General features: G+C 48.3%; 1 protein-coding gene across 2 annotated transcripts in view; it reads left to right on the top strand.

Moving 5' to 3' along the window:
- LOC147099468 (protein phosphatase 1 regulatory subunit 29-like) overlaps positions 1 to 19607 on the top strand; it is a 566107-nt gene that overhangs the window by 431769 nt on the left and 114731 nt on the right. For both annotated transcript variants that reach the window (XM_085969640.1, XM_085969642.1), the window contains exon 3: positions 15936 to 16002. The gene's annotated coding sequence lies outside the window, so the exon portion shown is untranslated. The remainder of the gene's footprint in view (positions 1 to 15935; positions 16003 to 19607) is intronic.

Here is a 19607-nt window from a genome sequence, read left to right as displayed (position 1 = left end):
TATAGCGCCTTTCATGACCAGCAGACGTCTCAAAGCCAATGAAATATTTTTAAAGTGGAGTCACTGTTGTAATGTGGGAAACGCGGCAGCCAATTTGCGCACAGCAAGGTCCCACAAACAGCATATACAGTAATCTGTTTTTGTTAAGGGATAAATAGTGGCCAGGACACCAGGGATAACTCCACTGCTCTTCCTCAAAATAGTGCCACGGGATCGTTTACATCCACCTGAGAGAGCAGACGGGGCCTCGGTTTAACGTCTCATCCAAAAGACAGCACCTCTGACAGTGCCGCACTCCCTCAGCACTGCACTGGGAGTGTCAGCCTAGCTTTATGTGCTCAAGTTCCTGGAGTGGGACTTGAACCCACGACCTTCTGTCTCAGAGGCAACTGAGCCACAGCTCCATGACCTTTTAACCAAACTGCATAGAAACCTGTGGCATTTGGGACACCAGTCCAAATTCTATCCTGTTCACATGCTGCTCGTGCTGAGAAAATGTAATTTCTCTCCCATTCCCACCTTAAGTGCTAAAATAGCATGTGAAGTAGGTCGTAAACGTGCGACTGAAAGAAAGAGGCTTTTGACATTCACCTCTTTTGAGGAGAAAGAACTGGTTGATAGCAAAGTGGGGTCACAGCATTATACGGCATGTTTCCCCCAATCGGAATGGCTGTAAGATGAACTGCAGATCTTATCCATGTACAGATTGGCTTTTGACTCAAACAGAATTTTGAAGAAAATGAGGCATTTCTCCAATTCCGGCCTTTTGCTCATTCCCCGACTTTTATCGGTCCACCTTTGGCGGCCGAGCCTTCAACTGCCTGGGCCCTACGCTCTGAAATTTCCTCCCTGAACTTCTCCGCCTCTCTACCTCGCCCTGCTCCTTTAACACTCTTCTTAAAACCTACCGCTTTGACCGTGCTTTTGGTCACCTGTCCTAATATCTCCTTACGTGGCTCGGTGTCAATTTTTGTTTGATAATCGCTCCTGTGAAGCGCCTTGGGACGTTAAAGGCGCTATATAAATGCAAGTTTGTTGTTCTGGTTGCCACCTTTTGTTGCGTCCAGGTCTCGATTGGGATCGGAACATTGTTTTAGGTTTGCTCGACAGATCAAGACAATTAAGCAGAAACTTTGATAACACTGACTGTCAATGCCTCGTGAGACAGAGGCAAGTGGATAAAGATTAAAACCCATTTAGAAAAGAAAATTAGACTTTTGCGGCGGGGGATTGGGGGGGGAGAGACAGAGGGGGAATTTTCCCAGGACTTCCGGCCAAAGCTCAGGGCACATATTGGGAATTTGAGCGTGAGTGTCAGCGTGTCTGATTTGCAGCCCACATCCATTCGACTTGTCCCAATTTCTGATATGCAGTCTAGTTGTGCGAAGCTCTATTGGGAGCGCTAAATCATACAGTTTAAAGTTTAGTATCTGGCTTACACGTTAGACGGCGCAGCGCAGATTCAGCAGTATGATTCTGGGACTATAAGGGTTAAATTTTGAGGACAGTTTGTATAGATTAGGCTTGTATTCCCTTGAGTTTAGAAGATTAAAAGGGCGAACTAATTGAAGTGTTTACAACAGTGACTACACTTCAAAAGTACTTCATTGGCTGTAAAGTGCTTTGAGAAGTCCGGTGGTCATGAAAGGCGCTATAGAAATGCAAGTCTTTCTTTCTTCTTTCTTTGAGATGATTAAAGGACTTGACAGGGTAGATAGAGAGAGAAACTATTTTTTCTGGTGGCGAGAGTCCAGAGCAAGGGGGGAATAACCTTCAAGTTAGAGCCAGGCCGTTCAGGGGTGATGTCAGGAAGCACCTCTTCATGCAAAGGGTAGTGGAAATCTGGAACTTTCTCCCTAAAAGGCTGTTGAGGCTGGGGTGGGGGCGGGTTGGGGGGTCAATCGAAAGTTTCAAAACTGAGACTGAGAGATTTTTATTCGGCAAAGGTGTTAAGGGTTTCGGAACCAAGGCGGGTAGATGGAGTTAAAATACAGATCAACCATGATCTAACTAAATGGCAAAACAGGTTCGAGGGGCTGAAAGGACTACACTTGTTCCTATGTTCCTAGAGCTTACCATACAGGCCACTCTCAATGACAAGTGGTGGTGATGTGAGCTAAGAGCATTAAGAACGTGCGGCCCCAAGGTCTCCGTGTATTTTAGCCAGCGGTAAGCACGATGACATGAAGCGATTGTAAACAGAATTCAATCTCCTAATTCAACAAAGATGCCTCGGTATTTCTCTGTGGACCTTTGCCAGTGACACCCAGCACCTTGACACTGTTTTCCAATGACCCCCTGGCACCCTGACACTGTCACCCTGTGACCCCCTGGCACCCTGACCCTGTCACCCTGTGACCCCCTGGCACCCTGACCCTGTCACCCAGTGACCCCCAGCACCCTGACCCTGTCACCCAGTGACCCCCAGCACCTTGACACTGTCACCCAGTGACCCCCAGCACCCTGACACTGTCACCCAGTGACCCCCAGCACCTTGACACTGTCACCCAGTGACCCCCAGCACCCTGACACTGTCACCCAGTGACCCCCTGGTACCCTGAGCCTGTCACCCAGTGACCCCCTGGCAGCCTGACACTGTCACCCAGTGACCCTCTAGCACCCTGACACTGTCACCCAGTGACACCCTGACACTGTCACCCAGTGACCCCCTGGCACCCTGACACTGTCACTCAGTGACCCCTAGCACCCTGACACTGTCATCCAGTGACCCCCAGCACCCTGACCCTGTCACCCAGTGACCCCCTGGCACCCTGACATTGTCACTCAGTGACCCCTAGCACCCTGACCCTGTCACCCAGTGACCCCCTGGCACCCTGACCCTGTCACCCAGTGACCCCCAGCACCTTGACACTGTCACCCAGTGACCCCCAGCACCTTGACACTGTCACCCAGTGACCCCCAGCACCTTGACACTGTCACCCAGTGACCCCCAGCACCCTGACACTGTCACCCAGTGACCCCCTGGCACCCTGACCCTGTCACCCAGTGACCCCCTGGCAGCCTGACACTGTCACCCAGTGAAACTCTAGCACCCTGACACTGTCACCATGTGACCCTCTAGCACCCTGACACTATCACCATGTGACCCTCTAGCACCCTGACACTGTCACCCTGTGACCCTCTAGCACCCTGACACTGTCACCCTGTGACCCTCTAGCACCCTGACACTGTCACCCTGTGACCCTCTAGCACCCTGACACTGTCACCCTGTGATCCTCTAGCACCCTGACACAGTCACCCAGTGAACCCAGCACCCTGACACTGTCACCCAGTGACCCCCAGCACCCTGATCCTGTCACCCAGTGAACCCAGCACCCTGACACTGTCACCTAGTGACCCCCAGCAGCCTGACACTGTCACCCAGTGACCCCCAGCACCCTGACACTGTCACCCTGTGACCCCCAGCACCCTGATCCTGTCACCCAGTGACCCCCAGCACCCTGACCCTGTCACCCAGTGACCCCCAGCACCCTGACACTGTCACCCAGTGACCCCCAGCACCTTGACACTGTCACCCACTGACCCCCAGCACCCTGACACTGTCACCCAGTGATCCCAGCACCCTGACACTGTCACCCAGTGACCCCCAGCACCCTGACACTGTCACCCAGTGACCCCCAGCACCTTGACACTGTCACCCAGTGATCCCAGCACCCTGACACTGTCACCCAGTGACCCCCAGCACCCTGACACTGTCACCCAGTGACCCCCAGCACCCTGACCCTGTCACCATGTGACCCTCTAGCACCCTGACACTGTCACCCAGTGATCCCAGCACCCTGACACTGTCACCCAGTGACCCCCAGCACCCTGACCCTGTCACCCAGTGACCCCCAGCACCCTGACACTGTCACCCAGTGACCCCCAGCACCTTGACACTGTCACCCACTGACCCCCAGCACCCTGACACTGTCACCCAGTGATCCCAGCACCCTGACACTGTCACCCAGTGACCCCCAGCACCCTGACACTGTCACCCAGTGACCCCCAGCACCCTGACCCTGTCACCATGTGACCCTCTAGCACCCTGACCCTGTCACCCAGTGACCCTCTAGCACCCTGACCCTGTCACCCAGTGACCCCCAGCACCCTGACCCTGTCACCCAATGACCCCCAGCACCCTGATACTGTGACTCAGTGACAGGTCAGCTGCTGATCATCTCTCCATTGGAGCTGGTGGCTCCAATCAGGCAAGTGGGAACTATCCTCGGTTTCCCCACCGATCGTCCTTCCTATTCGGTGAGGCCTGCAAGGGCTGTCGCCATGGCAACGCCCCCGTGCCCCTTTCCCGCCTGTGCACTAAAACCACGGCTGATAACAGCTGTAATGTCTCACCTACATGGCCGGCAGGCAGTGAAGTGTGAGATTAAGTGAAACAGAGAAGTGAAGTTTGCATTTCTGTCAGCTCAGGCTAACACTGGGAGAAGATTGCCGCTGATGTGTATTAGCTTCCATCATCAAAGGTTGAACAACCAGACATATTCATCTGTAGAATGCCCTTAGGAAGGCTTATGCGCCACCTAAGAAGCAGAGTGCCGTAATAACCTTTCTACAAGACTTGCTTGTTACTGAACACCTTTTGATGGGGTAGGCCAGTTAAAGGGACCATTGTAAGCTGTGTGGAGGACGCAAAGAGGCTGCAGAGAGATATAGACAAGTCGACTGAGTGGGCAAGAACATGGCAAATGGAATACAATGTGGGGCAGTGTGAAGTTATTCACTTTGGTAGGAAAAACAAAAAAGCAGAATATTTTTTGAATGGTGAGACACTGGGAAATGTTTGCACTCAGAGGGACCTGGCTGTCCTTGTATATGTATCCCTTCTTCTTCTTAGGCAGTCCCTCGGAACCGAGGATGACTTGCTTCCGCATTAAAAATGAGTTCGCAGGTGACTGATGAGTCCAATGCGGGACCTACAGTCTCTGTCACAGGCGGGGCAGACGGTGGTTGAAGGGGCGAGTGGGTGGGGTGCTTGGGTTGACGTGCGCTCCTTCCGCTGTTTGCGCTTGGCTTCGGCTTGCTCCTGGCGAAGAGACTCGAGGTGTTCGGCGCCTTCCCAGATACTTCTCCTCCACTTTGTGCGGTCTTGGGCCAGGAATTCCCAGGTGTCGGTGGGGATGTTACACTTTTTCAAGGAGGCTTTGAGGGTGTCCTTGACGTGTTTCCTCTGCCTACCTGGGGCTCTCTTGCCGTGCCGGAGCTCCGAGTAGAGCGCTTGTTTTGGGAGTCTCGTATCGGGCATGCGGACAATGTGACTCGTCCATCAGAGCTGATTGAGCGTGGTCAAAGCTTTGATGCTGGGGATGTTGGCCTGAGCAAGAACACTGACATTGGTGTGCCTATCCTGCCAATGGATTTGCAGGATCTAGTGGAGGCAGCATTGGTGGTACCTCTCCAGTGCTTTGAGGTGCCTGCTGTACATGGTCCATGTCTCTGAGGCATACAGCAGGGCGGGTATCACTGCTGCTCTGTAGACCATGAGCTTAGTGCCGGGTTTGAGGTCCTGGTCTTCAAACACTCTCTTCCTCAGGCGACCAAAGGCTGCACTGGCGCACTGAAGGTGGTGTTGGACTTCGTCATCGACATCTGCCCTTGCTGACAGTAGGCTTTCGAGGTATGGAAAGTGGTCCACGTTGTCCAAGGCCTTGTCGTGGATTTTGATAATCGGGGGGCAGTACTGTGTGGCGGGGGCAGGTTTGTAGAGGACCTTTGTCTTACGGATGTTTAGTGTAAGGCCCATGCTCTCGAACGCTTCAGTGAAGGTGTTGACGATGGTTTGGAGTTCGACCTCCATGTATCACAGAAGGTTAGCATGCAGGTACAGCAAGCAATTAGGAAAGCAAATGGTATGTTAGCTTTTGTTACAACGGCAATAGAGTAGAAGAGTAAAGAAGTCTTACTACAATTACACAGGGCATTGGTGAGGCCACACCTGGAGTACTGTGTACAGTTCTGGACTCCTTACCTAAGGAAAGATATACTTGCCTTAGAGGGAGTGCAGTGAAGATTCACTAGACTGGTTTCTGGGATGAGGGGATTGCCCTATGAGGAGAGATTGAGTAGACGAGGTCTATATTCCTTAGAGTTTAGAAGAATGAGAGGTGATCTCATTGAAACATATAAAATTCTTAAGGGGCTTGACAGGGTTAATGCTGGGAAAATGTTTCCCCTGGCTGGAGAATCTAGAACACGGAGTCACAGTCTCAGAATAAGGGATCGGCCATTTAAGACTGAGATGAGGAGAAATTTCTTCACTCAAAGGGTTGTGAATCTTTGTAATTCTCTACCCCAGAGGGTTGTGGATGCTCAGTCGTTGAGTATTCAAGACAGAGGTCGATACATTTTTGGGAACGAAGGGAATTAAGGGATATGGGGAGAGTGCAGAAAGGTGGAGTTGAGGTAGAAGATCAGCCACGATCTTGTTGAATGGCGGAGCAGGCTCGAAGGGGCCAAATGTCCGACTCCAGCTCCTATTTCTTATGTTCTTAAGTTCTTATTCATACGGACACGGATTTAGTCTTTGTTGAGGAACTTGGATGAAGAGTCAAAACCCAACAGATAGGATGCCAGAGGGTTGAAAAGAGTAGGAGAGAAGATGAGGCCAACTTGAACACAGCGGGTAGGTGACACCAAGTTCGGATTTGAATGCCCGGGCAAGGGACGTCCGAGGGAGTAAGGGTTTCCACCATTTTGATGCCAAGGGAAAAAATAAGTTTGAGAAGAAAATTGTGCAAGGAGTCTTGATTTCAACATGGTGATGATGGAGGGAGGAGGAATGTATAGCACAGTGTATTAAACGTTAGGAGGAATGAGAGAAGATACTTCAAAGATTTAATTAAATAAAGAGGTAAAATTAAGTGAAAAGAAAGACCTGCATTTATATAGTGCCTTTCGAGACATCAGGATATCCCAAAGTGCTTTGCAGCCAATGAAGTACTTTTGAAGTGTCATCGCTGTTGCAGTGTAAGAAACGCGGCAGACAATTTGCGCACAGCAAGCTCCCACAAACAGCAATGAAATAAATGACCAGATAATCTGTTTTAGGTGTTGGTTGAGGGAGAAATGTTGGCCAGGAACTCGTTGGGTGAACCCGCCTGCTCTTCTTCAGAAATGTGCCATGGGATCTTTTAAGTCCACCCGAGATGGCAGACGGAACCTCGGTTAAATGTCTCATCCGAAGAGACGATCATCTGTCAGCTGTTTCTTCCATCCTCTCCAGAGGTGCAAGTAAAGCTTGCTGGAAGTGCTTCACCAGATGATGTAAGAAAACTACTAGGCACTTGGTTTGAGTATAAAACAAGGCTTTAATCAACTGTTTCACAACCATGAGTTCTAGTTACATCACTAGTTCCTGGTTACAGAAACATCCTGAGCAAGCTGGGCCCACGCCTGAGTATTTACACTTTCCTTGGACGGCGCCACCAGCTGGCCACCCAGTGTTATCTCATGAGTCATTTCTACATGAATGGTAAGATTCATGACACTAGACATGGAACAAGAAGCTGTCATTTTCTCGATGACATTTTCAGCCAACTATTCATATTTAGAATGTCAATAATCCCCCCACTTAGTTATCATAGTCGGAAATTTCCTTGGTGCTGACTCTGCTCCGCTGCCCTAACTTTATACAGAGAATTTACAGCACAGAAACAGGCCAGTCGGCTCATATGCTCTACGTCAGTGTTTATGCTCCACACGAGTCTCCTCCTAACCTACTTCATCTCACCCTGTCAACATTACCTTCTATTCCTTTCTCCCTCATGTACTTATCTAGCTTCCCCTTAAATGCTCTTCGCCTCAACCTCTCCCTGTGGTAGCAAGTTCCACATTCTAACCACTCTCTGGATAAAGAAGTTCCTCCTGAATTCCTTACTGGATTTATTAGTGACTATCTTAGAAATATAGAAACATTGAAAAATAGGAGCAGGAGTCGGCCCTTCGGCCCTTCGAGCCTGCTCCGCCATTCAATTTGATCATGGCTCATCCTCTATCTCAATACCATATTCCCGCTCTCTCCCCATACCCCTTGATGCCTTTTGTGTCTAGAAATCTATCTATCTCCTTCTTAAATATATTCAGTGACTTGGCCTCCACAGTCTTCTGTGGTAGAGAATTCCATAGGTTCACCACCCTCTGAGTGAAGACATTTCTCCTCATCTCAGTCCTAAATGTCCTACCCCGTATCCTGAGACTGTGACCCTTCATTCTAGACCTTCCCCAGCCAGGGGAAACATCCTCCCTGCATCCAGTCTGTCTAGCCCTGTCAGAATTTTATACGTTTCATGATTTCTTAGATTTATAACCCATAGTTTTAGTCTCCCCTGACAAGTAGAAACATCTTCTCTACGTCTACCCTATCAAACCCCTTCACAATTTTAGAGATCTCTATCAGGTCACCCCTCAGCCTCCTCGTTTGTACAAAAGTAAGCCCTAGCCTTTGGAACACCCTATTTCCGCCGCACTTCCGGCCAAGTTACGATGGTGGAGTGTGAGCAGATCCGAGGAAAATTCCTGGCCTTGGTTTCTCCTGTGCGCTATTTTCATTTTTCCGTGCATTTTTCCTCTACAACTTTTTGCTCCTTTCCCCGCGCATGCTCCGGAGAGGAAATAGACCAAGCAAAAATGTCGGAAGAATGAAATTGCGGCCTTGATAGCTTACTACACGGTAAAGAAAGACGCAGAACTGTCAACATCGGGGAGACATTAGGGCTGACAATTGCAACCAAGAGCGACACATGGCCATTTGAAGGTAGGGAAGCTGTGTTTGTTTTTATTAAGTGACAGGTATCAAAATAGACGGCATTTTTCAATCAAAATGCGTGACTGTCACTCCTAATGGAAAAGAGAGAGACCTTGAGGTGACCTAATTGAAATGGTCAAGGTAATGAAAGGGGTTGACAAACCTGACCCAGGCAAATTATTCACTGTAACGAAGATCACATGGGCTGTGATTTGCATGGACCCAAACTCTGATACAGGCTCTTTGTTGCAAAGGGCTTTACACCAAGAGCATTTAAGATCACTGCTGAACAGCAAGGGGATTAAGGAATTTTTTTTGGACTCATTCACAGGATGTGGGCGTCGCTGGCAAGCCTGGCATTTATTGCCCATCCTTCATTGCCCTTGAGAAGGGCCCTAGAACAACTTGAGTGGCTTGCTAAAGTCATTTCAGAGGGCAGTTAAGAGTCAACACATTGATGTGAGTCTGGATTCACATATCGGCCAGACTGGGCAAGGACAGCAGATTTCCTTTCCCTAAAGGACATTGGCAAACCAGATGGGCTTTTATGACAATCCTGTGGCGGATCGCCACCTAAACGGGCGCAATCCACTTTTCTGTCCGTGGACAATAAATCGGGCACCTTGCCTTTAAGAAGCATGCTGCCTTTAAGGCATGACAAAGGAGCGGGCGTCGCCCTCAGTGTGTACTCAAAAGCGCAGGCGTCGCCCTCATTCTGTTTTCGGGTTTAGCAGAGAGAGGAGCTGGGGCAGCCATCTCTCAAGAGAATGTAATAAAAGCCATGTGTTCCTCAGATCGGTTCGGCCTCCATTCGTGTTCCGCAGCAGCCTCAACAATCCAGTAGTTACAAGGTCACCATTACTGATACTAGCTTTTAATTCCAGATTTATTTAATTAACTGAATTAAAATTCTACAGCTGCCATGGTGGGATGTGAACTCACTTATCTGAGGAAGGATGTTCTTGCCATGGAGAGAGTGCAGCGAAGATTCACCAGACTGATACCTGGGATGGCAGGAATGACGTACGAGGAGAGGTTGGGTCGATTAGGTTTATATTCGCTGGAGTTTAGAAGAATGAGAGGGGATCTCATTGAAACTTATAAAATTCTAACAGGACTAGACAAGACTAGATGCAGGAAGGATGTTCCCGATGGCAGGGGAGTCCAGAACCAGGGGTCACACTCTAAGGATAAGGGGTAAGCCATTTAGGACTGAGATGAGGAGGAATTTCTTCACCCAGAGAGTGGTGAACCTGTGGAATTCTCTACCACAGAAGGCAGTGGAGGCCAATTCATTAAATATATTCAAGAAGGAGATAGATATAGTTCTTAAGGCTAAAGGGATCAAGGGATATGGGGAGCAAGCAGGGACAGGGTACTGAATTTGGATGATCAGCCATGATCTCATTAAATGGCGGAACAGGCTCGAGGGGCCGAATGGCCTACTCCTGCTCCTATCTTCTATGTATCTATGTATCTTCCAGATCAGTAATCCAGGCCTTTGGAGTTATTAAGCCCAGTGACATAACCACTACGCTACCATTCCCGCATAAGAACATAGGAAACAGGAGCAGGAGTAGGCCATTTGGCCCCTCGAGCCTGCTCCGCCATTTAATGAGATCATGGCTGATCCGATTTTGGCCTCAACTCCACTTTCCTGCCCGCTCCCCATAACCCTTGACTCCCCTGTTGCTCAAAAATCTGTCTATCTCAGCCCTGAATATATTCAATGACTCGGCTTCCACAGCTCTCTGGGGTAGAGAATTCCAAAGATTCACGACCCTCTGAGAGAAGAAATTCCTCCTCATCTCCTTCTTAAATGGGTGACCCCTTATTCTGAAACTATGTTCCCTAGTTCTAGATTCCCTGACGAGGGGAAACAGCCTCTCAGTATCTACCCTGTCCAACTCCCTCAGAATCTTATATGTTTTAGTAAGATCACCTCTCATTTTCTAAAAACCCTCCTGCATGGGGGCAGGGGGATCAGTCGATCAAAAATGGCCAAGCTTGTTGACACTATTGCCTTTCCGTGTTCTTGAAATTCTTATGTTCCTGTGTTGAAATTGGATCTGAATACAATCTACTTGAATGAGCTCCAAATGTGAAATCACCCCCCCGTCCACAGAACATCGTTGAGGGACACAACAACAACTTGCGTTTATATAACGCTTTTAACACAATAAAACGTCCCACGGCGCTTCACAGGAGTATCATCAAACAAAATTTGACACCGAGCCACACAAGGGTATACTAGGGCAAATCCTGGTCAAAGAGGTGCGGTTTTAAGGCGCATCTTAAAGGAAGAGAGAGAGAGGTAGAGAAGCGGAGATATTTAGGGAGGGAATTCCAGAGCTTAGGGCCCTTGGCAGCTGAAGGCACGGCCGCCAATGGTGGAGCGATGAAAATTGGGGATGCGCAAGAGGCCAGAACTGAGAAATACAGACGAATAATGGCACCATTTTAGATTATGGCAACAGGATGCAGCCATTTTGGAATCCGGCAGAAAATAAGAGCTGAAAATGACTGATTCTGTAGTTTCCCTCCTGTGTTCAGTTGGAACGTGTGCCCCGATAAGTAAATACTTTATTGCCACAAAGTGCTTCAAAGAGGTCACCACTCTCCAATCAAAAAATTCAACTGTTTCCTGCAGCACTTGTAGTCAAATTGTAAATCTTGTTCTAAGGTACATCCTTGTAGGGCAAACCCTCCCTCAAAAATGTGGCAAAGAATTCTAATCTTTTTGTCCTGCTCTCCATTTCTCATTTAAAAAAAAAGAAAATATTTTTGTTCAAAACCGATATCTTCAGCACTGCCTGAAAGAGTTGCCAAACCTGATAGTGCGAGGGAGCTGAATTAGCTCCTCTAGAGTAGACACAGTCATTAACCCTGGTCGTATCGCCAATTGTATCATTTCAAGTGTGTGCGCTATTTCAGATTTCTTCACGCTCAGTAACTCCTTCAAGCTGGTTTCTCCGCCGCTGCTGTCAGCACACTGGGCTTTACACAACTCTGTACAAGAAAAATCTGTGGAAGGACACTGAGGAAAACAGAAAGAACGTCAACTTGAAATCAAAACTGTTTTGTAACTGGTTCTAACAGGGGTAGCAATTCCCTTTATTAAACAATGGCAACAGTCAAACGTTTATAAATCATTTTCCATCCATCTGTGCTGAGCATCAATGAACCCTTTCTGGATGAATGACAGCCAGGATGATTGTCTAAGTATATTTTGCAGAACTCTTTGTCGCTGCTGTTCTATAGACCCAAATCATAATGGGTTGGTTTGACACCCTGATTTTATTTATGTGAGCTACTATATTATGTTAGGGAATGCATTCCCCCCACCTCCCCCACCCCCAATCGCTACTCCCTCCGCTGAATAGCAGTCTTGTTCTTTGCTGCAATGCTTATCCCTTGATCGTGTTATCTTTCAGATCAAACACTGACTGCTGATATACCTTCATACACATGGTTCTGCTTCAGTGATTCCCAGAGCTTCAAGAAAACTGCAGACCACAAAAAAGGCCCCGTGGCCTTAGGGGGAAAAATTGAGCCGCGCCCCCTTTGGGGCGCTAACTTCGCCAGCACTCCGAAAAAATTAGCTCCCCCCCGCGGCCGAAATTCATCGGTAGCGCTCCAAGAGGGAAGCGGGGTACTACTGGGAGTGCCCCGCCTCCCGCTTGGGGTGCTGCGAGTGAATATCATGTCGCGCCGCGGTACTGCAGGCCTTCCTCCCCTTCTTAAAGGGAAGGGGCCTTGCGCAGTGCGACCCGGGGCCCAGCTGGGCCACCAGGGATCGGAGTGCTGGCAAAAGAGCCGTGCCGGGCTCACGGAGTGCAGCCAGCACCCCGCGGAGGGGGCTCAGAGGAGACTGGGGACGGCAGAGGGGGCAGGTGCTGGCAGGCGGCCAGCAACAGAAATGGCCGCCCGGCACCTTCCCTTTAATTAGCACCTCCCGGCCGCAGGTGGGACCACCCCCCGACCCTGTCGGACATAGCGTCCGGCAGTAAGTCGGGGGGGGGGGGGGCGCTACCGTAGATCGCAGCCGGGGTGCGAGCTGGGCGCTAACGGTTACCGCCGCCGCTAACCACCTGCTGAATTTCGCGGGAGGCGTTGGTGGTGCCGCGCCCGTGCGCTAGTTGCTTTCTGCAAAGGAACCGAATTTTTAGGCCTTAGAATTGCATTTATATAGCGCCTTTCACAACCTCAGGTGATCCCCAAAGCGCTTTACAGTCAATGAAGTACTTTTGAAGTGTAGTCACTGTTGCAATGTAGGAAATGTGACAGCCAATTTGCGCACAGCAAGCTCCCACAAACAGCAATGTGATAATGACCAGATAATCTGTTTTAGTGATGTTGGTTGAGAGATAAATATTGGCCTCAGGACACCGGGGAGAACTCCCCCTGCTCTTCTTCGAAATAGTGCCATGGGATCTTTTACATCCACCCAAGAGGGTAGGCAGGGCTTCAGTTTAACGTCTCATCTGAAAGGCGGCACCTCCGACAGTGCAGCACTCCCTCAGTACTGCACTGGAGTGTCAGCCGAAAGTTTGTGCTCTGGAGTGAAATTTGAACACCACAACCTTCTTGACTCATAGGCAAGAGCGCTACCCACTGAGCCACAGCTGACATCAGGTGCAAGAGTCCTGCATGATTTACTCCACCCTAGCCCAAGGATGTTGAGGCCAATTGTCATGCCCAGCTACTGCCCTGGCAGGCTTAGTTAAGGCCTGGACTAATGATCCGGAGACATTAGTTCAAATCTCAATAACGGCAGGTGGGGAATTTAAATTCAGTTAATTAAATAAATCTGGAGTTAATAAAAAGCTAGTATCAGTAATGGCGACCATACTACCGGATTGTCCTAAAAACCCATCTGGTTCACTAATTTCCTTTAGGAAGGAAATCTGCCGTCCTTACCTGGTCTGGTCTATATGTGACTCCAGGCTAAGACCATAAGAAATAGGAGCAAGAATCGGCCATTTGGCCCTTCGAGCCTGTTCTGCCATTCAGTAAGATCATGGCTGATCTTCTACCTCATCTCCACTTTCCTGAACTATCCCCATATCCCTTGATTCCCTTAATATTCAAAAATCTATTGATCTCTGTCTTGAATATACTCAACGACTGAGCCTCCACAGCCCTCTGGGGTAGAGAATTCCAAAGATTCACCGCCCTCTGAGTGAAGAAATTTCTCCTCATCTCAGTCCTAAATGGTCGACCCCTTATTCTGAGACTGTGACCCCTGGTTCTAGACTCCCCAGCCAGGGGAAACATCTACCCTGTCAAGCCCTGTAAGAATTTTGTATGTTTCAATGAGATCACCTCTCATTCTTCTAAACTCTAGAGAATATAGGCCTAGTCTACTCAATCTGTCCTCATAGGACAATCCCCCCATCCCAAGAACCAGTCTGGTGAACCTTCGTTGCACTCCCTCTATGGCAAGCATATCCTTTCTTAGGTAAGGAGACCAAAACTGTACACAATACTCCAGGTGTGGTCTCAACAGGGCCCTATATAATTGCAGTAAGACATCTTTACTCATATACTCAAATCCTCAATGTGCTTCACTCTTAACCGCCGTCTGAAATGGCCCAGCAAGCCACTTAGTTTTACCAAACTGCTGGAAAGAAGTATACTCACCACACGGACTGCAGTGGTTCAAGAAAGTGTTCACCATCACCTTCTCAGGGGCAATTAGGGATGGGCAATAAATGTAGGCCTTGCCAGCGACGCCCACATCCCATGAATGGAAATAAAAGTTGAACTTAGTCAACAACGAAAGGGCATGGTGCCCTGGGACCTCCTGGGTCTCTATGGCTCAGTTCAACATGGGGCATTGCAATAACTGAGGAACCAGGGGAGTCATGTGGGAATTCTTCCATCGTACCGGAAACTATAGTGGGTTATACAGTTAAGAGGTTCACACTTAGAACTCCTGGACACCATGCCTTTTATAGTTGAAATCAATATTGCTCATCAAGATAAGCAACTGCTGCATAATCCCCAAAGCAAGTCCACCACCTGAGTGATGTATCAAAAGGAAATTTATTCAGGTACTGTTTGAGGTAATCACTTTTTCGGAGACGTTGGGCAGGATTTTCATTGGGCCGTGGAGTCGAGATTGGAGGCGTGTGGGGGTTAAAATCCCGAATTCGGGGGTCCCGAACCCATCCCGCACCAAACCCGCCTCCATGCAAGTTTCAAAGGAGGCGGGTATCCACCCCACACTGGGACCCACCTCCCCGAGGCGGGAAGGGATTAGTGTCAATTAACTGACTGTTAACAGGTAGTTAACAGGCAGTTTTTAGCCTAATCCCTATTTTTAATGCTGAAGTGTGGGATTCCCAACGGCTCCAAACCACGCCAAGTTAGCGAGGCGGACCGTCGGGTTGAAGGACTTGGAGGGGTCGAGATGTCGGTGTTCAGGTGAGTGATGGGTGCATGAGTGCAAAGGTAAGTGTGTTTGGTGTGTCTAAAGTGTTTAAAGAAGTTTAAATTACCTTTTCTTAACTTTACAGCCTTCCTTCCTTTAGGTCTCGGGAGTCCCTCATCTCACCGGCACAGAAAGCAGAATGGCTGCGAACTGTCAAAAGTGACAGCCTTCAGCTTTCTGTGCAGCAGAGATTTCTAACTGAGTCTGTGGAGAAGGACTCATGTTAGAAGTAAGACTGTCAGTGTTTGACAGCTTCAAACAGCTGTGAAACGCTGATATTTCATCTGTCAAAACCTCTTGACAGATGAAATTTCAGTCTGTGACACCATCTGTTGTCGGGTGGCCCTTAATTGGCCTGCTGAGCCCGCTGGGCGGGCTCAACAAGGTCAATCAAGTTAAAATCGCGTGAATTGGCCACCTCTCGATGGAGGCGGGACTACAACCCCGAAAGTTGTAGTCCCGCCTCCTACCCGGCTCCTGAATGAAAATCCAGCCTGTTATGTTGGTGCTTTGTATTGGACCTCCAATGGATTGGTTGGGCAGTCTGAAGTAGGCCTCCATAGTAAGGCACTGAGCAGAGAACAGGACGAGTGGGAAAATTGGATGAATGGTGACATTCCCAGGAGCCGGTCTTCTCAGCAGAGGAAGGTGCTTGGTGCAGGAAGACTACTGAAGGAGAGACAGAAAGAGCGAAATTAAACGCAAATCATGCTTTTTTTGTGTGTTACCTCCCTCCAGACTCTCGTTCATGGCATCGCAGTCCTGTTCCTCAGAGAATCAGAAGCAACATCTACACTCATAAAACGTGAGTACAGGTCACATATTCCAGATTTCATCTGCGATCCATATGGCATAAACCTGAGGCATTCGGGAGAAACTTCTTTACCCAGAGAGTGGTTAGAATCTTGGAACCTGCTACCACATGGTGTAGTTGAGGAAATACCATAGACATGCTTAAGGCACAGCTAGATAAGTACATGAGGGAGAAAGGAATAGAAGGATATGCTGATAGGGTTGAAGTGAAGTAGGGTGGGAGAAAGCTCTTGTGGAGCATAAACATCTGCTGGGCTGAATGGCCTGTTTCTGTGCAGCACATTCTACGTAATTCTATCTAAGGAGGATTAAGACGCACCTAATGCTGTAATGTGAGACACGAGGGTGACGTAATAAAACTCACTACGCACTTGGTTCGAGTATAAAGCAAGGCTTTAATCAACTTGTTTCAAAACATGGAGGTCTAGTTATCTTTCACTAGTTCCTGTTTACAAAATGTCCTGGGCAAGCTGGGCCCACGCCCGAGTATTTATACTCCTTGGACGGCGACACCAGCTGGCCGTCCAGTGTTATTTCATGAGTCTTTCTTCATGGATCATAAGATTCATAACAGAGGGTTTGGTACTGTCGAAGAATGAAGTCATCTAGGTTAAAGGGACTTCTTCATTCACATGTTGAGTTCCTGATCTCAATGTGCAGGAAAGTGCTAAGCTGAGGCCAGGTATGTGCCCACTGGGTAGGACAATTGTTGAGCGAGTCAGATCCAGCCCGCCTTGGTGATTGGTTATAGAACGGTGTGGCCAGGAAGGTCTGCTGCCAATCTTTCAACTGTAATTCAAGACTTAAAGAACAAAGCAATCCATAAGTGAATTTAAGTAATCATAGGGCTAGAGTCGGTTCCAATGACAGATTAACAACTTGACTGGAATCTTGCCATTCAAAATGATAACCTAACATGTGACCACATGCTTGTCATTACAATTCAATCATTATTTTCTTCAGTCGTATCAGCCGTGGCTCAGTGGGTAGCACTCTCGCCTCTGATGTCAGAAGATTGTGAGTTCATAGTCCCACTCCAGAGACTTGAGTACAAAAGTCTAGGCTGATGCTGAGGGAGTGTTGCACCGTCAGAGGTGCCAGCTTATGGATGAGATGTTAAACCGAGGCCCCGTCTGCTCTCTCAAGTGGATGTGACAGATCCAAAGAGCAGGGGAGTTCTCTCCTGGTTTCCTGGCCAGTATTTATCACACAAGAAACTGTTTATCTGTTTGTGGGACAAATTGTGCACAAATTAGTTGTTGCGTTTCCTACATTACTATAGTGACGACGCTTCAAAAGTACCGCATTGGCTGTAAAGCGCATTGAGCGTCCTGAGGTCGTGAAAGGTGCTATAGAAATGCAAGGCCTTCCTTCCTATAAGTGTCAATTTTCTTAAAACCAGGTAGTCTGTGGTACAAGCAACACATCTCCGCCTCACTGACTGCGGTTAAATCCAATTTGACTCCCAACACTTTACAATGCAATCAGCAATCCTCAATTAAATGAGGATCAAACTCAATTGAAGATATCTGATGTCACCAACACTTTAAATCTCAACAAACACAATTATAATATTAGAATGTAATTATAAGGTATATTTTTTACAAAGATTTCATGCAAAACTTGTGCCTCAGTCCAGCAAGGCTTTGGACTGGGACCCTTGCCTCATTTAACTTCCCCCTATATTTCCATTGTTTTTTTTTTGTGGCAAGTTTGAAAGCCCCAAGTCTCATCCAAAAGATGGCACCTCCACGAATGCACCCGCCCTCAATACTGCACGGGAAGTGCCAGTTTAGATTATATGCTCAAGTCCCGGAGTGGGGCAAAGCCATGACCTCTTTGACTCAGACTAGAGTGCCCCCACTGAGCCTAGCTGACATAGTCTTTGCATCCTGTCACCCTGTGGTGCAACATATTGCAGCGCAGCAGAGTGACTGTTGAGTCAGACCCCAGTTGAGATGAAAAGCTCATTCTTTAAATTCTATCAGGCACATCACACCAGGGAATGAAGAGACTATTATAGCTCACGCACCTGTGAACGATGAGGCTTCCACAAGGCCACTAACACAAACCATCTCTAAGAAAGACTTGCATTTCTATAGCGCCTTTCACGACCTCAGGACGTCCCAAAGCACTTTAAAGCACTTTCTGAAGTGTAGTCACTGTTGCAGTGTAGGAAACGCGGCAGACAATTTGCGCACAGCAAGCTCCCACAAACAGCAACGTGGTAATGACCAGGTAATCTGCTTTTGTTATGTTGATTGAGAGACCAGGGATAACTCCCCCTGCTCTTCTTCGAAATAGTGCCATGGGATCTGTTACATCCAACTGAGAGGGCAGACGGGGCCTCAGTTTAACATCTCATCCAAAAGACGGCACCTCTGACAGTGCAGCACTCCCTCAGCACTGCCCTGGAGTGTCAGCCTAGGTTTTTGTGCTCAAGTCTCACGGGATTTGAACCCACGACCTTTTGACTCAGTGGTAAAAATGCTACCCACTGAGCCACGACTGACACAATCTCTGAAGAGATACTATCATCCATTTAATCTTTGGACTGTTTTGATCATTTTTGGTGAACTTTACGTTTGCCCAACGCACCTCCAATTGGCAAGACCATATGCACCAATATCTTGGAGGACAATTGTGATGTCAATAGAAAGGAAACTGTGGGCAATGTGCCCATGGCTTTCTGCCAGGCAGTCGAGATTCGCCAGGACGCCAATCCTCATCACCCTACATATTCAGAAAATTACCTCTATTATATGAAATAGATAGTTTTATTTAACATGATTAAAAAGATGAATTTGTTTGACATGAACCTCACTCACAGAATGCCCCTGCGGATGAAATTTGCTGGTTATAACGAGATAGGAACTAGAGATTAGGGGCTGGATTTTGATACTGGAGGCGTGTAGGAGGCGGGACTACAACTTTCGGGGTTGTAGTCCCGCCTCCATCGAGTTGTGGCCAACCCATGCGATTTTCACTTGATTGACCTTGTTGAGCCCGCCCAGCGGGCCCAGCAGGCCAATTAAGGGCCACCCGGCAACAGGTGACATCACAGATTGACATTTCATCTGTCAAGAGCTTTTGACAGATGAAATATCAGCGTTTCACAGCTCTTTGAAGCTGTCAAACACAGACAATCTGTACTCCAGGTTAATTCCTTCCTCTCAGGCTGATTTAGTGATCTCTCCAGAACAGAAAGCTGAATGCTGGAACTTTTGACAGCTCGTGGCCATTCTGCTTTCCGTGCTGGTGAGATGAGGGACTCAGGAGACCTGAAGGAAGGAAGGCTGTAAAGGTAAGTAAAGGTAAGTAAAACTTATTTAAACACTTTACACACACCAAACATACTTACCTTTGCACTCATGCATCCATCACTCACCTGAACAACGGACATCTCGAACCCCCCAAGCCCTTCATCCCGACGGCCCGCCTCGCTAACTTGGCGTGGTTTGGAGCCGTCAGGAATCCCACATTTCAACAATAAAAATAGGGATTAGGCTAAAAACTGCCTGTTAACAGGCAGTTAATTGGCACTAATCCCGTTCCCGCTTTGGGGAGGCGGATCCCAGCACAGGTCGGGTATCCGCC

Source organism: Somniosus microcephalus, chromosome 28 (assembly GCF_052327205.1).
Source record: "Somniosus microcephalus isolate GS21.2 chromosome 28, FLI_Smic_1.0, whole genome shotgun sequence".
In the NCBI taxonomy this organism is placed as follows: Eukaryota; Metazoa; Chordata; class Chondrichthyes; order Squaliformes; family Somniosidae; genus Somniosus; species Somniosus microcephalus.
The sequence above is the reverse complement of the archived record's forward strand: the minus strand, read 5'-3'. Positions and strand labels throughout refer to the sequence as shown.